Below are 12196 nucleotides of genomic sequence, written 5' to 3'. Positions count from 1 at the left end.
ACCAGTAGACTTGTTGTCCTTGAACTGTTCTGCCGTTTATGTAAACGATTATATACTCCACACAAGATTCTTCCTAACACAATTCAGTTATCATTATTATGTTCATTTTGGCCATGAACATATGTCTGGTTCTGTAAGAGTTCTTAAGAATTGAGCCCCAGATGTGGCCCCACTTCTCTCTCATATAGGTGATTTCTTATTACAAATAACCCACATTACTTGGATCGATTTTCGACACATAGGAATTATTAAAATCTTATTGCTTATCCTTCATCCTTACGGGTATTGCTGTTACATCGTAGGAATGGACAAGAGGCAACACCCCCACGGTGATTTTATTAAGTCTTCACAATTAGGTTGTCCCTTTGAACCTAGATCTTGGGATTTTCAGTCAACTAGGTTGGTTTCCTTTGTAATAACTTATCTATTTAAGGGCTTAACTCCCTTTCCTTTCGATAATTTCTCAACTAACTCTCTATTTAACTCTTTGGTTAGTAGATTCGCAATGTTATCTTTCGACCTTACATAGTCAATAGTGATAACTCCAGTTGAGAGTAGTTGTCTTATGGTACTGTGTCTACGACGTATCTGTCTAGACTTACCATTGTACATGTTACTCTGTGTCATTCCTATTGCTGATTGACTGTCACAATATATGCAAATTGTTGGCACGAGTTTTGACCATCTTGGAATATCCTCTAAAAAGTTGCGCAACCATTCGACATCTTCACCAGATTTATTTAGAGCTATAAACTCAAATTCTATCGTAGATCTGGCTCTAATTATTTGCTTAGAGGATTTCTACAATATGGTAGCACCTCCAATCTATTTGGTATAATGTAGTCTACAGTCACGAGTATAACTTAAGTACCTTAGTACTCTTACTACTCATTTCCAGTGATCAGCTCATGAATTACTCATGTATCTACTCAGTTTACTGACTGTGTAGGCTATGTCTGGTCTCGTACAACTCATCAAGTACATTAGACTTCCAATAACTCTCGAGTATTCTACTTGAGATACACTTTCAAATTTTTTTTAGATAGATGTTGACTTGTATCTATCAGTGTTCTAACCAAGTCAGTATCATCCTTATTAAACTTTTTTAAAATTTTGTCCACATAATGTGACTGACTTAGAACATGCTCTTCTGATGTTCTTGAGATTTTGACTCTAAGTACAACATTAGCTAACCCCATATATTTCATGTCAAATCTCGAATTTAACATATTTACAGTGAATTCAATCATCTTATTGTTACTATCAACAATAAGTATGTCGTCAACGTAAAGACATAAAATGACATAATCATCTTTAGTGTCTTTGACGTAAACATATTTGTCAAACTCATTGATTTTAAATTCACTCTTTATTATGACATTATCAAAATTTTCATGCTATTGTTTGGATGCTTATTTCAAGTCATATAGTGACTTCACTAATTTTCAAACTTTCTTTTCCTGCCCTGGTGATGAAAACCCCTTAGATTGTTCCATATAGATTTCTTTGTTTAAATCTCCATTTAAAAAGACAGTTTTAACATCCATTTAATGTACTTTAAGATTTCGCAAAGCAGCAATCATAAATATCACCCTAATAGACACTGGAGAATATGTATCAAGGTAATCAAGGCATTCCCTTTGTTTGTAACCTTTTATTACTAATCTGACCTTATACTTTTCGATAGTTTCATCTTCTTTTATTTTCTTTTTAAAAATCCTAGCCTAATGGTTTGCTCCTTGGAGAAAAATCCACTAGCTCCTATGTATGATTTTGCAGTATAGAATCTATTTCACTTTTAATGACATCTTTCCATTGAGATCCTTTTGAAGAATTCACAACTTCTTGATAATTTTGAAGTTTACTTTATAGCATATAGGTCAAAAAATTCGAACCATGAGATTTTTCTGTTCTTTCCCATTTGCTACGCCTAACCTCAATCTCCTTTTCTAGTTCTTCGTCATGACTATTTTCAGTTATAGTCTCATAAGTTCGTTTAAAAAAGTTTGCTTCTTCTTTGGATTTGTATGGAGATATATGTTCAAAGATTGAAGCATTTCTTGATTCCAATATCGTGTTTTTGTATATGTCTGGGATATTAGAATCATACACAAGAAATCGATAAGCACTACTATTTCGTGCATAGCCAATGAAGATGCAATCTACTATTTTTTGCCATATCCTTATCTTCTTTGGTGTTGGAACGATCACTTTAGCAAGACACTCCCACACTCGTAAGTATTTATAACAAGACTCTCTTCCTTTCCATAACTCATAAGGGGTCTTTCCCATTTTCTTTCTAGGCAACTTATTTAAAAGGTAATTTGCTGATAACACAATTTCCCCCCACATGTTCTAAGATAACCCAAAACTTACTAACATTGCATTCATCATTTCCTTTAAAGTACGATTTTTCCGTTCAACAACACCATTTTGCTACTGTGATTTCATGTATGATTCCGTGTTGTGCACAGAATTCAGCAAATGGTGCTTCTTACTTACCACTTCAATCACTTCTTAACACCTTAATTTTCTTACTAAGTTGAGTTTCATCCTCATTCTTATAGAAAATAAATTTATTTATGATTTCATCTTTACTTTTTAGCAAATACACATAGCAGTATTTGGTGCTATCGTTGATAAAAGTAATGACCTCTTGTTTGTACAAGTTTTAGGTCACATACGTCACTGTGAATTAAATCAAGTGATTCTATATTCCGTTCAATTGATTTAAATGATGACCTTGTCAATTTTGTCTCAAAAAGAAGTTTCACACTTATATTTGGAATCAATATGGAACTCGGGTAAGCAATTCAAGTTAACTAATTTTCGTAAAGTATCATAGTTAACATGTCTTAGTCTACCATGTCACAAATTGGAAGATTCGAGCAAATAAGTAGAAGAGTTTACTTTATTCATTTTTGGTTTAACAACCATTACATTGAGTTTAAACATACCATCAGAAACATAACATTTTCCAACAAGCATTCCACTTTTCGATAAAACAACTTTGTCTGACTCAAATACAATACGAAAATTATGTTTATTTGAAAGAGACCCAAAAACTAGGTTCTTGCGAATTTCCAACACATTTAGCACATTGTTTAGAGTCAGCTCCTCTCCCGAGGTCATCTTCAGAATCACCTTTCCTTGACCCTTGATTTCAGAAATTGTTGAATTTTCCATAAACAACTTCTTCCCATTCTTAATTGCTTCAAACACAGCAAATAGCTCCTTATCAGAGCACCGATATTAATCCACCACTCTTTAGGGTTTGAACCTATCATGTTCACTTCAGAAATGACGGTTGAGAGATTCAGCTCCGACACATCATGTGCCATGTAGTCAATCATATTTGCTTCTATCTTCTTTTTTGGCAATTTGTACTCCGAAAACTTGTGACCAACTTTGTTACAATTGAAGCATTTCCCTTGAAATTTCTTCTTATAAATTTCACCTTTCGATCCTTGCTTGGTCCTTTAGTTTCTCCATGATAGGCTAAGTTTTCTTGTACTAGGAGATCGGTGAACTATGTAACATGATCTTTTGATTTAAATTTTTGCAATTGATAATTAAATACATATTTGATTATTTGAATGATTTATATACATTAATTTCATCGTTGATTGCACGCAATTATGTGATGTGTAGTAATTTATTTCTTACATTCGAGAGAAGGAAATTAATTTGACAAGGTATAAATTATCGTAGGGTCCGATAGAGGATATAAATATACCTCTATGCTTTTTGTGAATCGTTAATTGCTCATAAAACTACATGCATTCTTATGTATATGCATCCGTCATAGAGATATAGGCTGGTGGTATATAAGAATATGTTCAATATTTCTCGACAGAGTGTGTTGGATAGATTTAGGAGCGTTGATTCGTCAATAATCAATTTGTATTGTCAGATTGTGAAATTAGGGTTTCAAGTGATTATTACGTAGGAATTAGTGATCCTAATGCGACTTAATTTCATTGAATACAATCATTTTTGCGTTCAAATCATCACATTTCATTTAAACTCTTTTAGATACATCGTTTGCATTTTAATTTCATTCAACAATCATTCTAGTCAAATTAGGGTTTTCTAGAATTCGTGTTTTTGGTATATTATGGTTTCCTTAGGTTAAATTTATATTTCGTGGGACGATATTCAGAACTTAATATTTTATTTATTACTTGTTAACGAACCGTAAACTTGTGGTAGTTTTAAATCGAAAGAAATAATTTTGTGAACAATTTTATTTATTGATATTTCATTTGAAGATTATTGTTCTCATGTGTATTTATATGTATATTTGAATCTTCAAATATGCAGAAGATTATTGAATTTTTGCTGTGTTTTTTTTAATTTTCCATGTAACATTTAGTCATAGAGTTTGGATCTTTCCTCTTTAATTGAGGGGTCTAACTTCTAGTTTTGGAGTGCATAAATATAGGTTTCTTGTGATGTATTTGTCTTTATATATGCATATAGTTTCAATCTTTGAGTGTTTAAATAAAGTTTCAAATCTTTAATCTCTGAGGTGATTTTGAGTTTTATAGTGTAAATTTTATAACTTTCTGATTATGTGAAACTATTGTATATGCAAGCATTACAGAAGACGATGCAAGATTTGGGCTCCTTGCTGTAATGAGGTCTATGATTGTCGCCACTGTCACAATGAAGCCACGGTATTTCTCCAAGCACCTTTACTACCTCTCTTTCTTTACGTCCAAAAGAATCGTCTCTTGCTTTTATTTGATTCCATATGTTTGATTAATTTTTTTTCTTTTTGTTATTTCTACATTTGTCAAAATAATTCATTGTTGATTAATAAATTGATAGTAGTAATTATTCGAGAATGTTTCATATGGATGAATTCAATTATTTAACATTGGTATTTTAAGATTTCGAGATAATGTAATAGATAATACAATCCTTGGGAAGATCATTGTTATGTAATTAATTTTTGGATCATGATTATGGACTCAATTTGATAATTTAGAGTAATAATCGATACAATTTTCCTCTTGCAGACGATCAATCGGCTAAAATTTTTACTTGTATAGAAATGACTTCTTCAACTTTTTGCTTTAGCCTTTGGATTAATAGTTAACATATGAGACCTCTTCCTCCCGAAGACCTAACCAAGCTTATTGGTGAGCGATGGAGGAGCACTGGCATCTTTGCTAAATTAGGGAAGAACTTTGTGGAAGTAAGACCTATCTTTTCCATCTTCTTTTCCATTATATTGTAAATTATATTTTTGTGAATAAATGTTAGTTTTAATTTTAGTGAAAGTATGACTTCATTGCAGTTAGCAATTGCTATCCTTAAAACTACTATTGTGATTTTGAACCAAAAGTACTATTTGTACTTTGAAATACGGTAATACGTCTACATGGTTAGTGCAAAATTTGTCCTTGTGAGTTTCGATTGATATGAAAAAGACAATTTAATGTTTGGGAGAACCTCAAAATATGCTTAGCACAAATGATGCTTATGACAATCTGATTTCCTTTATTCCCTGTCTTGATTATGTGTCAAAAGTGTTGCTTTAATACATTATTGTTAATGGCAAATGATTTGTCTCTACTTTCTCTCATAAAGCAAAGGACATGGATTGCATTTTCTTCTCTTTTAAACTTTTTGTAAATTAAGTTTTAATATTAGAAGAGATTGTTTACTTGGAAAGTGTTATTAATAGATGAAAGAAATTGGGAATTTTCTTTATACCCATGCAAATAAATTTTGTGTATAGAAATAAATTAACTTCAAGTATGTGTGACTTTGTAATTATGGATGGTGGATCTCATTATCTGTTTTATTTGACCAAAATATGTATGCACAAACCCATTTTTCCTTTAAATGAAAGCATGTTTAAAATCTATTATTATATGTAGAGACCCTTCAGATGCTATTGTTCTTAATTCTGAATTTTGAGGTAAAACTTTGTGTTCATTCGAGATTTGCTTATTTCCTTCTTGATAAATGTTGACTTTTAGCAATTTAAGTTAGCATTTAAAGAAAAGTACAAGATATTTTTTGAAGCTAATTTGAATACAACCAAATACTTCACAAACATCTCCTTAACTAACAATGCAAACGTTGCATCAACAAATAGCTCACCAATTCAAAGAATTTTTAAATACGATATTGATAACCTAACAAACAAAAAGCAAAAGTAGCAGTTATTTGAGAATTTCAAATATGTATTTTGATTTTCTTTTGCATGCTTATGCCTACAATCCACCATACTTCCATTTGTCGTAATAGCTTTTTTTTATTGTACATATAAACATGTTAAACCTATGTATCTAATTATGGTATGAAACAACTTTGCTTTTTGCTTAGTATTACCATCAGCAATGAAAATACTTTTGGACACAATTTATATAATCACATATAATCTTCATGTAAAACAGATTTCATTTTCCACTGAAATCCCGCAAAATCGAAATTCAACACTATTACTTACACTACATTACCAACTACACGTGCAACGCGCACATGCATTCACTAGTTGTAATAAAAGAGAAATAAAAAAGAGAATAAAGAATTAGAATAGATGATGATTCACGCAATTTTTTATGCACAATTCTTATATATCTATCTTACTCTAAATATATCCCTAGTAAAATTTTTAAAATGTATTATATTCACGGACATTACATTCCAACATTATCTTTATTAAAAGGAAAAATTGTAGCAGCGGTCCCTAATCTTTTTATTTTTTGTGGACTTTACCCTACCCTTCATTTCGTGCAAGCGGAAGTTCCTAACCTTTCATAAATATGCACCTAAGGTCTATCTAGACAGAAAACGTCCAAAATACCCTCAGTTGATTGAGAAATTTAAGGAATCAACATGCAATAAAATCGTCCAAAAACACCATCTAGATAGGTATCAACATCCAATAAAATCATCGCGGTAGTAGATAGTTCAAGGAATTTTTCAAGTCAAGTGACGGTGTTTTGGACGGTTTCCGTCCAAATGGATCTCAGGTGCATAGTTATGAAATGTTAGGGACCTTCGTTGACACAAAATAAAAGTTAGAGTAAAGTATGTAAAAAATGAAAATATTAGGGATTGTTGCTACAATTTTCCCTTATTAAATTCATTCACTTAAACATTATGTATCCACAGGACGTTTGTATATATTTATCTCACTCTAAATTTAACTCTATTACTTTTATTATATTTCTTGACAAAGATAAATAAAATATTTTTCAAGGTTATTTCTAGAGATGGCAACGGGGTGAATATGAGACGGGTCGGCCATTCCCACCCCGTCCCGTCAGGTATTTTTATATCTTATCTCATACCATACCCAATTAAAAAGGGATAGGACGGGTTCGGGGCGGGCGGGACAAGTCCCTTGCCCCATTTATTTTTTCTTTTCTTATTTTGTTTTTTAACTTTTATTTTTTTATGACTTTAGTTAGTAAATATTATTACTTTTTTACTAATTTGTTAAAAACAACTTATATTCTCTTTAAAAATGATGATAAATCTATTATTTTTATTTGATAAAAACTTAAATTTGAAATTAACATTTAATGGGGCGAGTAACGGGACGGGGACTATGTTTCCCGTACCCATTTCATACCCGCTTCGAGGCAATGACCCTTGTTCCATACCTGCCCCATGTACCTAGTTAGGCGGGTAATCCCCTCCCCCCTAAGGGTATTGGGTTGAACAGATTTTTTTGTCATCCCTAGTTATTTCTTAATAATTCTTTTTCACAAGAAAGATACAGGATGCATTGCTTATGATTAATATATCCCCTTGTTCTTTAGTAGTCTTCTTGTTTTCTATCTATGTTCAAGTTAGGGGTTAAAAAACTGTTGAATCAAATCGAAATCTCCATTTCAAAATCGTAGATTTGGTGCCTTTTTGATTCATCAATTTAATTTTTTGAATCGCAAGTGCTGTAATAAGGAAGATTAATTTTTTTATTTGGATTCTCTAAATTAATTTACTAAAATAATTATGGATCATGTGAATGGAGGCAAATTTAAGCTACTGAATGGTGAATAGTTTAAATGAGCAAAAAGAAAATGTTGAATGGTTTCTCTTGTTCCTTTACTATGATAATTAAAATTATTTTGTTGTTTGCATTTATTAATAATGAATTTTATGTGGTTGTACGATATTATGAATACCTAAAAAGCTTAGCATCATTCTTCTTCATATATTATTATATTTGTATGTATTTGCTCTAATGATGTTTTCTTCATTGTTTGTTTTAGCTTTAGTTGAAGAAAAATTTTTATGGAAATTAGGGTTTTAGTTAAACTCTAAATATAGAGTGATAGATTTTATTTTTATCTATTCAAGTAAATTCACAAAAGGTTTAAAAATATAATATAGAATTTTTTTTAAAAATAAAGTGGATAAATATATAATAACGGTAGACGGAAATAGCAGCTCCCTTATTACAAATATATGCCTCGTTCAAATCTTGTTTTAAAAATTTAGTAGACCAAAAATATCAAACGAAAGAAAAAGAGTATAATTATTTTTGAAATATTAAAAAATAAATGTTGTCTCAATAAAACATTGTCAGAAAAGTTTAATAGAATAAAACATGGACGAAAAAAGAGTATAGCTACTCCTTTAATATTGCTCACCAAAATTATCTAGTATATACATTCCTATTTCTATACCAATTTCTTAAATGTAATTATCGATAATGTTTTTGTGAATAAATTAGCTGCATTATCACTTGAACGGGTTGAACATCAATTTTACCATTTTTTCTAAAGTCAATGAGTATAGAAGAACTTTGAAGAAATATCATTTGTCATATCTCTTTTAATATAGTCTTCTTTGAGTTGTGCAATATAAGTTACATTATTTTTTACCATATTTCATTGAAGCTAATCTACAAGACGATTGAATATAATGGGTTATATTTCTCAACCATACATAATGTAGACATGTTCCACGGATTGCAATAATTTCAAACCAATTTAAAGATGTGGTTGAGCTTTACACCAGATCTATATGCCAGATGCTCTACTACATGTAAATACATATTTTGCTTGTGATTTAGCTCTATATGATTAGAAATAATTTGCATCTGTATATCTCACTAAGAATATCCCAATTTTTAAGAATAAAATAATCTCATATCAAGAGTACCTATTAGGTAATGAAAAATATGTTTAACATCATCTCATTGTCTTTGAGTTGGTGTAAATATATATCTTGAAGGGAAATTTACAAAAGAATTCATATCCATTCGAATATAATTTACGAAATAAGCCACTACTTCAAGGGTTTTGCTACAGGGTACATAATGTCCAACTGTCATTTCATTATTGGCTGGTTGGAAAAATAAAATTTTCAATTAGCCATCGATAAAATGACACTTGGACATTATGTATGCAAGGGTATAAACCCTAATGTATATGTAGAATATTCATTGCTTCAATTACACTAATAAGTGGTATTTCGGGATCAAGAATCTTTTTTTCCATATTCAATTGGATGAAATGGATCTCTATTCACATCAACTGATCGAATAACAATATATAATGCCAATGGATGTGCTATAGCAATATAAAAACATTTTAAAACTTTTGCTTTATATAAAGATTGATAAAAAAATGATCATTTTTGGAAATATTCAATTTACAGCTCAAGACAAAATTTGGTCTCTTTCTCAAATTTTTATCTCAAATTTTTATTTTAAATAATTAGATGTTTTGTTGAGCTCTTTAAAAGTTTCAATTAGATTTAAATTATCAAACATAACTTGTTACAATTGCAAATCTAATATTTTTTTTCCTCTATGAGAGAAAACACATGAATAGATATTGTAATCATTGTAATCCTCATTCAATAAATATTTGCTAAGATGACTATGCAACATGCGTCCAAATTGTTTCATTCATAAAATGATCTTTGAAATTTAACGCAAAACATAGTTTAGATTGTACAATAGACGTCCGAATTGTTTCATACATGTAATGATCTTTGAAATTTAATGGAAAACATAGTTTGGAGGCATGTATCACTTGCTTCTGGCACTTTAAGTCATTTTGGGCATGTATAATTTGTTTCTAGCTCTTTAAGTCCTTTGGGAGTTTTTCTATATTACTACATTCATAAGACATATGTCGAGCCATTGTGATAGTCAAACTAATTAAAAATTTAAATGTATAGCATCTATTACAGAAGTTGTTCGTGTGAAACCCGCTAGTGTACAAGATTATTGACAATTAACAGATTTAGTGAGTCAAGATTATCGTGCCATGAGGAATAAAATTAATTTAAGTTTACTAGTAATATATGTAATTCGAATTATGTAAAACAAAAGAGAGATTTTGATTTGATGTTTGCTAAATTAATCTAAGAAAGCAATTAAAATTTAGTTTTATCAAATTATGGATGATTGTATTGGTTTTTGACTTGCCTATTGTTATCTATTTCAATTCTTGATTTTTAATCTAGTTTCATTCATAAATTCTTGACAAACAATGAAGCTGATATATTCAACTTTGTTTTCTAAGACAAATTAATTGTATCACAAACACAATCCGAATTTATTCCTAACCCGAATTCGAATGGTTAAAATGCATTAAATTTAGATTATCTATATGATTGTACAGATGATAAATGTTATTCCTAACATTTTATTGCAAATATGTTAATTTTTTCGTATTTTAAACTTATTATGAGTCTTCTAGCACTATAACAAGCAATTGATTATCTAATTGGTAGTCAATCAATTAAATAATGCAATTGGTATGCAAAATTAATCAATAAACACAATAATTAAACTAAACAACTAGTCTTGAATTTAAAACATATAAACAATATGATTCATCTCATCCAATACAAAAAGCGATCTAACCTAGCATGGTTTTAAATAAATTACAAGAAGAATAATGGAAAAATATCACTTGGATCATGAAAGAATACAAAAGATGTTGATCTTCAAGTTCAATGTTGAATTTTTCAATTTCTTGATATAATTAGCTTAAATTCCTTGCCATGGCTTGATATTCTCTCTTAAAATATAGCAATTGGACTTTTGTTTTTGATGAATATTATAATATTAGTGTGTATGAAGACGCAAGAGAGACTTTCCCCATGTGTAGCCCTTGTTTTGTACTTATAAGAGTAAGAAAATAAGTTAAAATCGCGTCTAATTTGGGTTCAAAAAGAGTTTAAATCATTAAAGAAAAATGTTGTTTCATCTGCGAAAATAGCCTGTACGCGCGCATTAACATAACTTCCGTATGGGGACCATTGAGCCAAATGGCTCTCGGGTTGGTGAAAATAATGTATTGTACGCGTACCATGAATTGCCCGAGTGGGGTAGTTTGAACCGCAACGTTCCTAAGCAGCTTTCGGTATTTTTATCATAAATTTCTTTCCTAATATTCAATTGAGGTGATTCAATATGTGTTGGAAAGATAACTTCAAGGGCTACAATTTTTATAGAAGTACAATTTCTCGATTCAAACGTTTGCTATCTGAAAAATATATATCAAATTGAGACTAAAAAATCGAAGCAAAATTTTTTTGGCTAGAAATTGATTTGCGAGAGTATTTCGGTTATATTTCACTTCTTTGACTTCAAATTGATCATATATAAATATTAATCATCACTTTATAGTCTGAATCAACTATTGAATATTTACACTTTGGTCTTTGAACTTTAGATTGGTTCATTTTTACCTTTTTTATTCCTTTTTTTTTTTCAAATTTCACCAATTTGCCTCGAATTTTACCTAATAAAAAAAATTAAATTCTAATTAATTCATAAGTCATCAAAATTTATTATAATTAATATCATTTAACGGCCTAGACAAATGTATAAAATACACTTATCAAATACCTCCAAACTTGAACATTTGTTTGTACTCAAAAAAATAGATTTCAACTTAATAACAAATTTTTTAAACAAATATGGTTAGATAGTTTGTCATTGGTCACGGGATTGGAATTCCTGTATTAAAACTATGAACTGCTTCAAAATCACATTTTTAAGATTAATTTCTACTTGTTTAATGGAAAATCAATGTGTGTATGTGAAAATTCATGTCAAACATCTTAAATTTATAAAGCGATTTAAAGTCCTGACCCTAAATAATCAAATATATAATTTCTTTTCTTGTAAGATGCACACTCCAAACTTATTCTTTTAACTCATTTCCCAAAGTTTGATCTAAGATTGAATTTATATACTAGT

This window comes from Olea europaea, chromosome 5 (genome assembly GCF_002742605.1).
Source record: "Olea europaea var. sylvestris chromosome 5, O_europaea_v1, whole genome shotgun sequence".
NCBI classification, from domain to species: domain Eukaryota; kingdom Viridiplantae; phylum Streptophyta; class Magnoliopsida; order Lamiales; family Oleaceae; genus Olea; species Olea europaea.
This window is presented reverse-complemented; position numbering follows the sequence as displayed.